Genomic DNA, 15,354 nt, shown 5'->3' with positions numbered 1-15,354 from the left:
AGCCAGCTAGACCATCTTCTGTTGCTAGGTTGAGGGCTGGAAACACCAGACCTGAGTTGTCTTATTTTGTTGGGTGGGAGTTGCCCTGTGGCTATGTTGTCCCTCCAATCCTGGGTTCCCTAACAAGTTTGCCTTCCTCTATGTGCCTTTCAGAGTTCTCTTTCAGTCGCCTCTTGCATAATTTCCAGGTTTGTAGCTGTACTCAGAGGAAAAGAGCAGGAAGGAATTCTCCGGCCATTTAAGCTTTTGAAACCAATACCTCCAGATCCCTCAAGAGAAAAGATCCAGAAAGGGTGTTATATTCCTAGTTTAATTTAAAAAACAACTAAACTAAGGATCAAATTATAAACACAGAAAAATATGAGAGGATGGTTGTTGAGCTATTGGTTTTTTTACCTAAGAAGTTTTTAACAATGGGAATCTTTCTGGGTTGTGAGTGGAAGACAAGGAGATGGCACTGCTGGAAGTCTCTAAGGCGGAGTCTTAAACCTGCTGCAAGTTAGCATCTAAGGTGGTTGATATGGTTTGGCTGTGTTCCCACTCAAATCTCATTGCAAATTGTAATCCCCATGTGTCAAGAGAGGAACCTGGTGGGAGATGATTTGATCATGGGGGCAATTTCTCCTTGCTCTTCTCGTGATAGCGAGTAAGTTCTCATGAGATCTGATAAGTGGCAGTTTCCCCTGGTTTCTCTCTCTCTCTCCTGGCACCATGTAAGATATGCCTTGCTTCCCCTTGGCCTTATGCCATAATCGTGGTTGCTGAGGCCTCTCTGGCCATGTGGAATTGGGAGTCAATTAGACCTCTTTTGTTTATAAATTACCCAACCTCAAGTAGTATTTTTATAGCAGTGTGAAAACAGACTAATACAGTGGTGGGGTGAGAATTCTCTAAGACAGAGTCCTGAGCCTGCCCCAACTTAGCATTAAGAAGGAAGGTGGCAGGAGACTCACAAGATGCTAGACCCAATAATAGAAGAGATATATTAAATCCCTCTTAAAAATAGCAATAAGGATGATACATGTGGGGCCCCCAGAAGCCATAACAGGAGTTTCAGATGCCACCATATTATAGGCACAGTAAAGATGATTGCCTGAGACTTCACATGCCTGAAGTGACTGAAGCAACACTACTAATTTCCCATGACCCCAGGGAAGGCCCACACCTTCCCTAGGTCTCTAAAAGAGATGAAGAAGTTAACAGGGCATAGAGAGCCATAGGCTCTAAAGTGGTTCCCCAGATGCAGAGTGGACAACCCCGCTGCAGGCAGATGTAAAGATGGACATCAGCAAATGCTATATGAAGGGATGGTAATGGCCAAAGGTCAGTTAGGATACTTTTCAGTGGATGCCAACATATGTTCATTATTACCATCTCTTGATATCCTAATGCCATGTGTATCCACCTCTCCCTTCCTCTGACAGTCCCTCAATATTAAGATACAATTATAAGAAGGAAAGAGGAGGAAATATCAATTTGCTTAAATAACACTAAAGAGACTAAAAACAAACTCAGATTTACTAATTTTACCTAGAATTGTCCAAATTAAGTTTATCTACCATCAGGTGAAATATTAGATTAAAATACAGACTACATTTAAATTTAGTTATAGGCATGACATCTAATCCTCTTCTTTTGATATCTAAAGTCTATGAGCTTCCTAGCTGAGGGTGGTGGCTCACATCCGTATCAGGAGACTGAGGCAAGAGCAGTGATTAATATGGATTAATATGTTACTGAATGTGAAAGAAATAATGTGCTCCTGAACGGATACTGTTCAGTCTGAGGATATTTATACCTTGATCATCTGGGTCCAGTACATTTGTTTTTCATCTGCATCTAAGTTATCTGTTCTCTGAAGGCTTCCCTGAAATTATCAATCAGAACGAATCAAACCATCTCCCTTCATGCTTCATCTATATTCTGCACTTAAAGTTCATTAGCACGTATGGCATTGTCTTATTTCTAATTGTGCCGTGTCTTATATTTGTGTTACTAACCACTAGCATGGAGATGATCACACATTAGTACTCAGTCCATGTTTGTGGAATACATAAAAAAGGGACAGAGCCCTGACTTTAGATGACATACTCAAAACAAGTTCCTTGGTTAATTGAAAAGCTTACACCTTAACTGGGAATTGTCAAGATTGATAAACACTAAAAAAGAAGAGACTAAGGAAAAGGAAAACCAACATTGATTTTATAAATCACACACAAGTTTACTGAACATTCATATAATGAAAGCTTCAGAAAATGACACAGAAGCTCTGAACACAAATTTGAAGGAGGATATCTTTCCTTCTTGGATCCTGTCAAGAGGTCAATTGATCAATTAAGGAGCTATCACTCCAGCAATTTGTCATAAAAATAGAGTGTTCTTATCAGCAAGTTGTTTGATTAGCATAAAAGTCACAAGACTACATTTCATGTGAATATTTTTTTCTGTGTTAATTTTCTGGAGGGGAGGAAATTAGCCAAAAGGAAGAAAAAATGATGTGACAGATTACCAATGAATTATTATAATTTAAAATGTTGTGTATCCTGTTACTGATCAAGAATACAAATATACAAATATCAATCCAACTTTCATTAATATTTTACCTCAAAAATATAATTGTAAGCTATACCCTGACTAATATGTTAAAGCCAATCTGGGAGTTGGTTCTGATTTTCAATATGAGGAAATTTTAGCTGTTTTAAACTCTTTTCATGGTAGTTGTTAGTTTAAATTTCTGCTAATAATATAACTCCACTATGTTTGCAAAATCTTGGTTGGGTCTTTCTGTATCTGTCATGGGTCTGACTAAAGAACTGTCTGAAGTTCATGTATTAGGTGAGACTGAGGAACATTGACAAAGCAATAAGGGTTGACATCCTCCGCCCTACAAATCTATCATGCAAATTAACGATCTGCTTCATTTTAACTAACCAGTGGTGTAAACCAGCCATCTTCTAGGGCTTTCAGGAAGAATCTTGAAATCTGAAGCGATAACCTGAGACATTTAAAGCTACAATTTATTTCAGCTTTATTTTATACCCTTCCATTCTGCCTGCTAAGTTATACTTTCAAATAACCTCAGAAGAATGAGACTCAGCAATGTCTGTAGTTGAACACAAGTCTAACCTCCGGACAAATGTCCTATTGGAATCTCACTAAATGTTTGGAGTTTTCAACTTATCAAGTCTAAATTCCATTGACTCTTAACTTCCTGCTGCCTACATAAATGTTACTGGCCATTTTCTAATCCAATGTTTCTCAGTAGGAGGGATAGCACCTTCTAGAGAGAATTTTAGGAGTTTGTGGGTGCATTCTTTTTTGGTTGTTGCAGTTACTGAAAATGTGACTAGTATTTAGAGAGTGGGAATCAGAGATGCTAGATGTCCTGTAATGTGTAGGACAGCTACCCCAAATGAAGACATCTGTCACATCCTATGGGACTTGAAAGTACTCCTGGAAGATCAGTGGTTCTCAAACTTTAACCTATGTCAGAATCATCTGGAGGTCTTGTTCAGTACAGATTTCTGGTCCTCACCCCCAGTTTCAGATTCAGTGGGCTCAGGACAGAGCCAGATAATGTGCATGTCTAACCTGTTCCCACATGATGCTGATGCTGCAGATCCAGGGGACCACACTTTGAAAATTGTAGCCCTAGATAGATAGTTATATGTAGGTCGACAATCTGTTTATAGTTACCTATAGAATCAGATAAACTAGTTTCATTTTATTTGTAAAGAAATATTTTGCATGATTTTAATATAACTAAATATCCTGGTACCACAACTACCATATATCTTAAGAGACTTGAACTTTGTTGGGTTCAGACTTTAGCAAGTTATTTAACATTTCAGAAAATCATAGTACCAATAAAAAGCCATCACTAGTGATCATGCCAGCACCAATACCACACATTTCTGCCTGCATTTATAGCATTTACATGTAAGTATGTAACAAAGGAGATTGCAACTCCTTTTAAGAAACTTGGAACCAAGTATTATTAATTTAGTAGAGGTGTGAAAATCAGAGATCTCTCTGTATTTTACTAACGTTAGTTATTTCATAATATTCTATTATTATCCTACTACAGCACAGGTATAAAAACTATTTATTTATTTTGCATGTACCAGTGGGTTTTTTATCTCTTTCTGGTGTTTTCAGAGATTGATCATGCAACTTCTTTGTATTCTCTTTGTTACTGTTTACTTCTTTAATCCACCCTCTGTTTCCCATGGCATGTCAAAAAATATGGTTTTTAAGACCCTTATAAGTATTAGAGACCCGTAGGAGAGCATATTGTTTCTATCACTACCCTTTCCCATGTAATAGAAAATAATTATTTGATGCTACATCTAAAAGTAGGGCTCACTTTATTTCCAATTATTTTGTAGTTCCTTGTTGTATCTACTTCCCCATCTCTTGGCATATTGACATGCTTTCATTAAGGTTATTTCTCTTTGCCCTACCATATACAAGTGATTCTGACCTATGTTTAATTGACTCATCACTATTTTTCTTATTTTAATGTATACTTTTATGTCTCTTCTATTTTCCTGTCCTCCTATAAAATGATTTCTGATCATTTCATGTCTAATAAATCAAAACATCCATTTTAAGAAAGTACAATTATCTGACCACTTCAATATGTTCTTCTATGGAAACAACACTGAATATGTGCCTATTGAAATACACACATATGTGCTATTTTACTTTCTTGGGCATTAGAAATATTTGTTATAAAAGGGGATATTGTCCTTGATAAAACTGAGAACCACTGATCTAGTTCAATTCCTCAGCTATTTTCTTGTAGAAATGGAGGCTTAGAGTGAAAAAGTTATTTGCCTGAGAACACATAGCTATTTAGAGAAATTGACTTCTAAAATCTCAGTTTACCAATTTCAAACCCAGTGATCCTACAATTAGAATAAAAATAATGCATATAGTTCTTTTTGTCCTTTCCTTATTTCAGCATAGAAAGCAAGAAGTCAAGTAGAGAGATTTATGTAATTTCTGATCATGAATTATAAAAGCAAGTGAGTTTTTCAGGGCTCCAGATATAATTTTATATAGAAAATTTCATTTGCTGGTTTTCTTCATGTAAAATCTATAAATTCACAGGTTCTTATTTGAGCAAAAAAAAAAAATTGTGTTGTAGATGATCCCTTTTTCATTATGGCATACCTTTGCTCTGCCTTCACATGCTAAGAAATTGGTTCAGGCAGCATTTTGAAAGGGATACATTTCCCGGGAAATGGCACAGAATTGGAGGCAATCATCTTCAACCGACAGAAAAGAGTGGTGAGCTCAGAAAAGCTGAGAACTTAATCAATACTGAATCAGACTAAGCACAATGAAGTAGCAGATTATTAGATAGCAGCCTTCAACAGTGCAATACTTACAATCTAGGTGGAGCATGGGTACTTTGAAAGCTTGGCTCAGCATTTATTAAGCACTTCAATTGCACACATTGTATATTGCTGAGAATTGGTCAAAAGTTTACTACCACAAGACACATTAATTGAATGTCTTTGTGTGTGACCTGAAAAAAATGAATCATTTTAAGCAACATATATATTTTAAATTTATAACCTTAGCCCTTCACAGAATCAATGCCACTACATTGATTTTATTGCTGTCATTTCTGTTGTTATTGTTTTGTGCTTGTAGTTTTTTGTTTTTTTTTTTTTTGGTTGTTTGTTGTTTTATGTTGCTCTCAGCAATAAGGTCATTATAAGGAAGAGCAGTATGAAATTAGTGCAGGAAAAGGCTTTAATTATTTTAAGGAATCACAGAATTTTGTTTTTTCTCTCTGATCACAAGAAGTGTGTAACATATCTAATCTCTGCTTTCATCTTTTCTGCCAGAAAACTCAGAGCCCAATTTGGAATACAACTATAGAAAATACCTGGGCCATTGTTTATTTTATTATAATTTTATCAAATTAATTATTTGCATAAACTACCTCAAACCCTTCACGGAATGACGTGAAGCATAAACAAATAGATTTGAATAAATTGTATCATGTTTCACCCACATCCAACCAATTTGATCTCAAATATATGACACTTTAGTTTCCCTTTTAAGCGTTTGAGTTTCCTTGAACCTGAGAAACAGATGTGTTCTTAGAAAGAGCAAATACCTGAGAGCCTTTACTAGAAGAGTTTTTAAAAGATAAGTAGGGAAGAAATATTAAGTAAAAGAGATTTTTATATCTGATGAAAGAACAATCTAGAACAAAATTATAATCAGTTAACAAAGATATCTTAGCACTTATGTTGTCACTGGAAAAGGAATTATAAGATGAGCCAGTTGAGGGTACAACCTATCTGTATCCAAGCAAGGAAAAGGAGGGGTAAAGATATAAGGATATCCTGGAATTAGCAAGCTTAGAAGTGAGCTAGCTAATTAATGCACTTAGTTCTCATGATCTTGGCTCTGAAACTATATATCTTTCAAGGAAAGTAATGTGTTCCATGAGAGAAAGTAAGAGGACAGTTAGCAAAAGAATTTCTGTAGAAACAATACATTAACCGAGATTCAAAGGATAAAAAGAGCCACTCAGATGAAGAGGTGGAATGAGAACATTACAGAGAAAACCGTAATAACAGAGATCTCAAGGTAGAGAAGAACTTGATGTATTTGAATAACAGAAGAGGGTGGCAGAAGTATAATGAGCAAGACTACAAGAAGTAGATTAAGTTGAAGACCTGGACACAGGGAAGGTTTAAATAGGGCAGTGGTATAATCTAGTTTGCATATTTAAAATAATACTTTGGTTTCCATGTATAAAGTGTGTGTCGTTCATATGGCGAAGGTGGGCAAGAGAAGGCAGAGACAGGAGACTGGTGCAGCAAGTCCAAGAAAGGGAGGATGATGGCTTGATCTAAGGTGGTATTTGAAAAGGTGACGATGTGGTATAGATACTGGATACATTCTGAAGATAGAATTGACATGCAATTAGGGCAGAATTTATATAGGTTAAAGTAAAATCTACAAATGATTCTTAGATTTTTAGTGTTAATATAGGGGTGGATTGGGTTAACTTGATAGACAGATTGAGACAATTGTGAGAATAGGATAGAAAAGGTGATAGGTTTTATTTGCTGCATACTAATTTTGACATTCCTTTAAGACATCTAACAGACGTCAAATAGTAGAATAAATAAGTCAGAGGCTTGGATCTGAAGGAAAGGTATGCAGTCTAGAGCCATGGCATATATGTAATTTTTAAGTCATGGGAAGAAGAAAATTCAGGACAGACTTTCTTACTTCTCTGTGTCTTCTCTTTCTATCCCTTCATTCCCAGGAGCAAGCCAAAGAAAAAAAAAATAATAAAGAAAACTGTGCCCTATCAGTACCTGAGGCTATGATCGAGTGGATGATAATTCCACATCACTCAGCTGTCAATTATGCTAATTTTGTTGATTCAGTGGAAGATTTGTTTGATACCTAGGTTGTAACCTTATAACAACTTTATATCATCGGGCGGTTTTTTTTTTTTGGTTATATTATGTTTTTGTTTTTGTATTTCATTTTCTATTCATTTAAGCAGGGAAAATACCAAGAACCCATAATTCGAATTTTCCCATCACTGGCACCATTGTCTTTGGGCCACCAAAATCCATGTATCAGGAGTCAGGGGAAAGTAGTCAAAATAATATAATGGAAATCCATAGAAAACAGATGTATATACAGATTTTAATATTTACTATGTTTGTTCACCCAAGCTTTTCCTACAGCAAATATTGGGGTAGGGGTAGCTAACATGTCTCAATATCCCAGGCGTCATATAGACTGGAAAGAGGGATAAGTCTTTAAAGAGCTTACTCTGTATTGTAAGTGTACTCAGTATTGTGCAATGTACTCTGTATTGTAAGTGTATTGTGTAGTGTACTTGTGTCATGTACTCTGTATTGTAAGTGTACTCTGTATTGTGTAGTGTACTCTATTGTAAGTGTACTCTGTATTGTGTAGTGTACTCTGTATTATAAGTGTACTCTGTATTGTGTAATGTACTCTCTATTGTACAGTGTACTTGGTATTATAAGTGTACTCTGTATTGTAAGTGTACTCTGCATTGTGTGGTGTACTCTGTATTGTAAGTATACTCTGTATTGTGCAGTATACTCTGTATTGTAAGTGTACTCTGTATTGTGTAGTGTACTCTGTATTGTAAGTATACTCTGTATTGTGCAGTATACTCTGTATTGTAAGTGTACTCTGTATTGTGTAGTGTACTCTGTATTGTAAGTATACTCTGTATTGTGCAGTATACTCTGTATTGTAAGTGTACTCTGTATTCTGTAGTGTACTCAGTATTGTATGTATACTTGGTATTGTGTAGTATACTCTGTATTGTGTAGTGTAGTCTGTATTGTGTAGTGTAGTCTGTATTGTAAGTGTACTCTATATTGTGTAGTGCACTCTGTATTGTAAGTATACTCGATATTATAAGTGTACTCTGTGTTGTAAGTATACTCTATATTGTGTAGTATACTCTATTGCAAGTATTCTCTATATTGTGTAGTGTACTCTGTATTTTAAGTGTACTCCATATTGTAAGTGTACTCTGTATAGTGTAGTGTACTGTAAGTGTACTTTGTATTGTAAGTGTAATTGTATTGTACTCTGTATTGTATGGTGTATGGTGCTTTAACTTTTAGAACAGCGTATGTTGTGGTTTTTCATATATGTGTGCATATACTTATATATGTTTTAGTAATACATTTTGTGTATTTATATATGTGTGTGTATATATATGAGGCATAATCTGCAGTCTTTTTACAAAATAAAATATTTTATACAATTAAACAGACTTCTCAATTATAACCAGAGGCATTAGAAACTAAAATCCATAACCATTTTACAGCAACCTTAGAAGGATAGAGCACAAAGTGCTTTTAATCTTTTCCCAAGAGATCAAGAGTTTCATTCACGTCTTCAAAAAATATTAAGTAATGATTTACATGAAATTAATTATTGAGGAAAAAATAGAAGAATTTTTAGAAAATTGAGAGAGATCATAAAATCTGATCTATAAACGGGTCCCTGTGCAATTATGTTTAGTACATCACCTGACTATGTGGTTAAAGTGGTCTTTTAATAAAGATGCAACACAGGAATCCAGGCTAGTTCTAGGATAATGACTAAGTGTTCAGTGGGGAGGGATGTTAAGTACTCTGGTTTATTGCATTCTGTTTATTGCATTTTGAATACCTTAAAATGACAATTTAATGTAGCTGAAATTATAAGAAATGTATTTTCCGCCAGCTACTTTTTAGTGAAAACCTATGAGATATGACTAGAGATCAGAGGCTAAGTCTTTATTACATTTATGGAAGTAAGAATGAATTTCTAAAAATGAAAGGGCAGCTCCCAGCTGTGGAGAGTTTTATGTTTGTTTTTAACAGACTTTCTACTTCTAAGCCATTACTCCCATGAAAGAGTTCCCTACTGTAGAGCAGACCCTCGAGGCAGATAATTTTAATCATAAACCTAAAAAAACATTGATTTGTTGACATTTTTGAAGGCATAAATATAGTCTTCATATGACCTTAACCAGGATGAGGAAACCTTGGCCAGTCATGAAATTCTGACTGACTGGAGGGTAAAATCCTTCAGTGGAGTATCAGTCAAAAAAAAAAAAAAAAAAAAATTCATAGGATGAGGTGATTTTACATTTGTTTTTTAGAAATATAAATCTAAAATATTGTATTTTCTGGCTTTAAAAAGTAAGAACAAGAAACATAAAATCTATTAACTCTCATTGCTATTGGATGATTCAACCAAAATAATAGTTTATTACTGTTACTGATATTTATGGGAAGACAGAGAAAGAAACAAAGGTAATAAGAGAAAGAAACAGCTGTAATATAAGAAAGATAAATAAAATAAGAGGGTGAATGTAAAGATAGAGACGACCAACCAAGAAGCAGGGAAGAGAGAAAGAAGGAACCACATGCTTAAAAACACAAAACACGGTCGGGCATGGTGGCTCACACCTGTAATCCAAGCACTTTGGGAGGCTGAGGCAGGCGTATCACGAGGTCAGGAGTTCAAGACCAGCCTGGTCAACATAATGAAACCCTGTCTTTACGAAAAATACAGAAAAAAAAAAAGTAGCAGGGCATGGTGGCAGGCACCTGTAATCCTAGCTACTCAGGAGGCTGAGGCAGGAGAATCGCTTGAACCTAGGAGGCGGAGGTTGCAGTGAGTGAGATCGCACCACTGCACTCCAGCTCGGAAGACAGTGTGAGACTCTGTCTCAAACACACACACACACACACACACACACACACATACACACACACAAAACAGTTAGGCGTAGGTTTTTCTGAAGATAACAGAAAAAGCCAAAATAACAGTGGCTTAAACAAAATAAATCTTTGTCCTCTATATAAAATTTCAAGCAACGAGGACACTGCCAGTATCATGGCCCCACAACAAATGGCAAAGCTGGCTCATTCTGTCCTGTTGCCCAGCCCAAGGTAATACGATGCTGAATTATCAAAGATGGCTGCTCATTTGCTCATCAATCAAGTCCATGTTCTAACCAATCTTTGGGAGTAAAGGATAAGGAAAAGCATGCCTGGTTCCAATAGTCAAATTTCCCTGAAGTTGCGCACTTAGTCACATGTCCGAACCTAGATGTAAAAGATGCCAATAAATGTTAACATTATGTCAAGTTAAAATTTGGAGTTTCTGTTACTAAGTAAAGATTAAAACACAGACATTTCTATATATAATTTGTTCTCCTTGTCACCGAAACCCATCATTTATTCCTTTTTTCTGGAAACATAAAAATTAGTTATTTGTTATAGTTATAACGAAGTAATATCTCCCAATTCCTCTAAACAGTCAGAATTTTTCTATTTGTATGTTCAATCATTAGATAACGTTTTAATAGTCAAATTTAATTTTCCCATGGAAGTTTGAAAGTTTTCCTTAGATACAGAAAAGAATTTCTGGAGATCTTAAAATTTACTTTGAGAGTACAATAGGATTTCAGTCAATTAACTATGTCTGCTCATATCCTTAGTAGTGTCTTCCACAATTCAAATTTACAGCTGTAATCTATTGGTGTGATTAGCTAAAGCATCCAAATTTCATGTAATCTTTCAGTAAAGACAAATTGTTTAATGTAATTAAGTTGTCATTCCTTTGTAGGACACTGCATATTTAAAAAAAAAAGAAAAGTCTCATTTTTATTCTATATGCCCCTATGTAGAATTGAGAAAATAAGGCTATTTCTCTGTGTTGGGAATAACTTCTAAAAATTGTATCAATGAAAAAAATAGTGTAACTTAGAATTAAACTTATGTAATATTTACCAATATTGAAATGCATGATCAAATTCTAATGAATAGAATGTTGGATGATTTCCAAGGCTAGGTCATAACAGGGAATATTGTCTAGTAGACTTTCCCTCTCTCCCAGGCATGAATCTTCGGAGCCCTGAGCTGCCATGTAAGAAGTCTAGCTAGCAATGCCATCATGCTGGAGAGATGATGAGCGAAAACTACATACAGAGTGAGACATTCAAGAAGCCCTAGTTGTGGAGTACAGCAGTTCTATGGGGGCTTGACATAACCATCTACTTTTCCAGAAAACCACATTGTCTAGGATGAGATAGTATGTGCCAAAGTTTATTGAATTCGTTGATTCACTACCTATTTCTGCTAATTCACTTGATTAACATCTATTCAATAATGATCTGTAATCCATCCCTGGGAAATTTGAAATGTGAGGTGAAAAACTAAAGACCTGAATGGCACAGGCAGTATATTTATTTTTCTTTAAAAATGAAAGTATTTCATTCAATGGGCTGGGCGCGGTGGCTCACACCTGTAATCCCAGCACTTTGGGAGGCTGAGATGGGAGGATGGCTTAAGGCCAGGAGTTCGAGACCAGCCTGGTCAACATAGTGAGACTCCATCTGAATTTAAAAGACATTAAAAATAAAAAAAGAGAAGTATTTCATTCAATGATCAATACTTTGTGGCTTTGTGACTTGTACTTACAACAAAGTCCTACTCTCATCTGAAGGAGAAGGAAATGTGATATCTAGAGGAGGCAGAAATCCAGTGGAAATAATATAGTTTCAAAACCCTTTCATGTATACCGTCATGTGTTACTTAATAATGGGGATACATTCTGGGAAATGAGTCATTAGGCAACTTTGTCATTGTGTGAACATCATAGAGTGTACTCATGCAAACCTGGATGGTATAGCCTAATACCAACCTACACTATAAGGTGTAGCCTATTGCTCCCAGGCTTTAAATTTATACAGCATGTTACTGTATTGAGTACTGTAGGCAACTATGGCACAATGGTATTTGTGTATCTAAACATAAAAAATTACAATAAAAATATAGTATTATAATTGTATGGAACCGCCATCCTATAGGTAGTCTGTCATAGACCAAAACATTCTTATGCAGCACGTGACTGTATTATTTTATCCAAACTCCACAGCAGTCCTCTAAGGATTAAAAGAAGGTTTTCTTTACACTCCAGAGATGAAAAACCTGAGATTCAAAAAGGCTAAGTGGGTCCTTGTTCAAATACCATTTCCTTTAAGACCATCATAACTAGGTTAAATCTCTCTTTCATGAGTATTTATAACACCATGTGTCTTTTCATTGCAGTGCTTAAAATATTTATAATTTACATTGTGTGACTTAAACATTAAACTTGTCTTTTCCACAAGATCGTAACTTTACTGGAGCAGGGGCTGAGTCTTCTTTTGCTCACTCTTGTATGTCTAGTTTGTTGTAGGTATTAAGTAATATTTTATGAATTAAGTCATGCTCTCCAATTATTTTATCAAATACCCTAAAAGTGCCAAACCATTGATGTGAGTCTGAACCTCCAAATCTCTAGCTCTTCAAAAGGTTTGAAAGGACCTTATTTCAGGGCTGTTTGTGGTAAAAGGTCACGGAATCTCACAAGACTTTTTAAAATGCCTTCCTGCTGAACTAGAATTCAGATTTTTAAATTCAGTCACCAGATGGAGCAAGATAATCACAAACAAATCATAAACGTGGTGACGTGTTTCAAAGAAAGTGTTTTCATTTATTCGTTTACTCAATTATTTATGCATTTTTAACAAATACATTTCAGTACCTCCTAAAATGACATTAGGTGCTATAGAGAATAAAATGAAATTCATGTACTCAGGATCTTTATAATCAGTTTTAAGTGACCATAGAATTATATGTCATTTTTTGAAATGAAAGATGACAACAGATGATTAAGTTCCAAAAGCATTGTGCAGGGAATTCATCTATTAGGCATTCATTGAAAACCGAAGTGGTTAGATACAGTTTCATGGAAAAAGACATGCAAAAGCAGGATAAGTCACACACTTACTATGGAAACTGCAGGCATGATTGGGGCAACTACTTAGTGTGTGGTAATGCAGTTAGGAGAGGGAATGTGATGACAATAATGAATAAGCAAGCAAAAGCAAGATCGTGAAGGCCCTTATGTTCTCATCATCCTGAAGTCTATTGGAAGCTATGGCATAATTTTCCTGTTGGTAAGTCATATGGAAATAATGCAGATTGTCTAGTAGACATCTGTAGATGTCTAGTTCATTGTATGAAGTAATATTTTATGAATGAATTAATTCATACTCTTCATTTGATGAAATAATACCCTAGAATGGGATAGGGCAGGGTGAAAATGGCTTACAGAAGACAAGGAGATGAGCTATGAGTGTTATAGACAATACAGATACAAGATATCAGAACATAGAAGCTACAGTTCTTTATTTAGTGAATACTGTGAGGTGAAGAAGAATGAGTAAGACACAGAAATATAATGTGAGTCCTAGAATTCTTATTCAGAGGTTAGGAAGAAGATGGTGCCATTTACCAAGGAAGAAAAAAAGAACTGTAGATTATACAAATTTGTGGGAGAAAATAAATCATTCAGCTCAAGTACGTATAAGTTAAGGTGTTAGTAAAAGATGCAATCATAGATATTCATCAGACAGTTGAAATTTAAAAATAAAATAGAGAATGTATAAATAGAAGGCACAAAAAAGGATTGATATCAAATGGGACAAAAAGGGAAAAGATACATCATTGAAAGTCAACAGCACATCAGAGATATTTTGTGACAAAAATTTAAATTAAGTCACACAGGATCAATACATAGTATGAGAACAGAAAGATGAGGAGGGAATCATGGAGAAAACTAACAGGGCTTGAACAGAACTAGAGGAGACTGAGAAGAATTGGCCCAGATACATGACAATAAACTAGAGGGTAATGACCCCAAAACGAAGGGAGGACAGAATGTGAAAGAGGAAATAATCAACAGCATCAGGTGCTGATGCTGAACGTTCAAATAATGTAAGGACTGAAAGAAAAACGTTGAATGTGGCAGCTAGGATATTACTGGTGACCATCATGAGGTCAGTTTCAGTTAGGTAGCAGAGGAAGAAGGTGGATTTCAGTAAGTTGAAGTGGAACTGGCAGGTGAGGAAACCAGTTCTTCAGTGAGAAGAGATTCTTTTTCAAAAAGCTTGACTATAGAGACACTGAGATCTAGGCTAGTGAGGAGTGTGTGGCAAAGGAAGGGTCTTTTATTTTAATGTGGAAGAACATAAAATGTATTTTTGGGGGGAATATAAACTGGTAGAAAGAAAATTATTGATTTCACAAGATTCCTAAAGAATTAGGAAGAGATGGGATCCAAATTTCAGGAAGAGCTACGTATTTCAAATAGAAGACTATAAAATTGAAGCAAAGTTGTTAAATGTGACTCCTAATATCATAAATATCATAAATTTGTAGGCAGTAACAGAGGAAATACCTGCCTGATAATCTCAATATCATCAATAAAATTGAAGGCACAACAGAAAGGATTTGTCAGTAAGTTAAGCAAGAATGGGAGAAATGGGTCTGTAGAAAAGAAGCACAGCACAGTGGGGAGGGGGAGGAGGTATGAGCAATGAGAGGGTAGATAGAATGAGGATCTTCTATTTTTGGTGTTGGTAGAGTTGATTCTGTCAATCAGAATGGATGACACACAAGCATTAAATCTTGGAAGCTCTCTCTGGGCTAGATTTCAACACTTGCTTATAGCTTGGGGAGAACCAGAGTAGCCGCAAGGGAAAGGCTTGGTTACCTAAGCCGTTGGCATAAGGAAGCCTTAAGATAGCAAATGACAATTTGTCAAATTGCATGGAATTCCTTCATTACTTTAATAATTGATATGGTCATACCTGTATATACTGACGGAATATCAGCTGTTAATGTTGGCCAAGGATAACAAAGGAAATCAGGCCTGCAGATTTTGGTTATTAGTTGTTTTCTATGCCACTGGGCAAAGAGATACTGGACC

This window comes from Macaca thibetana, chromosome 15, assembly GCF_024542745.1.
Source record: "Macaca thibetana thibetana isolate TM-01 chromosome 15, ASM2454274v1, whole genome shotgun sequence".
NCBI classification, from domain to species: Eukaryota; Metazoa; Chordata; class Mammalia; order Primates; family Cercopithecidae; genus Macaca; species Macaca thibetana.
This window is presented reverse-complemented; position numbering follows the sequence as displayed.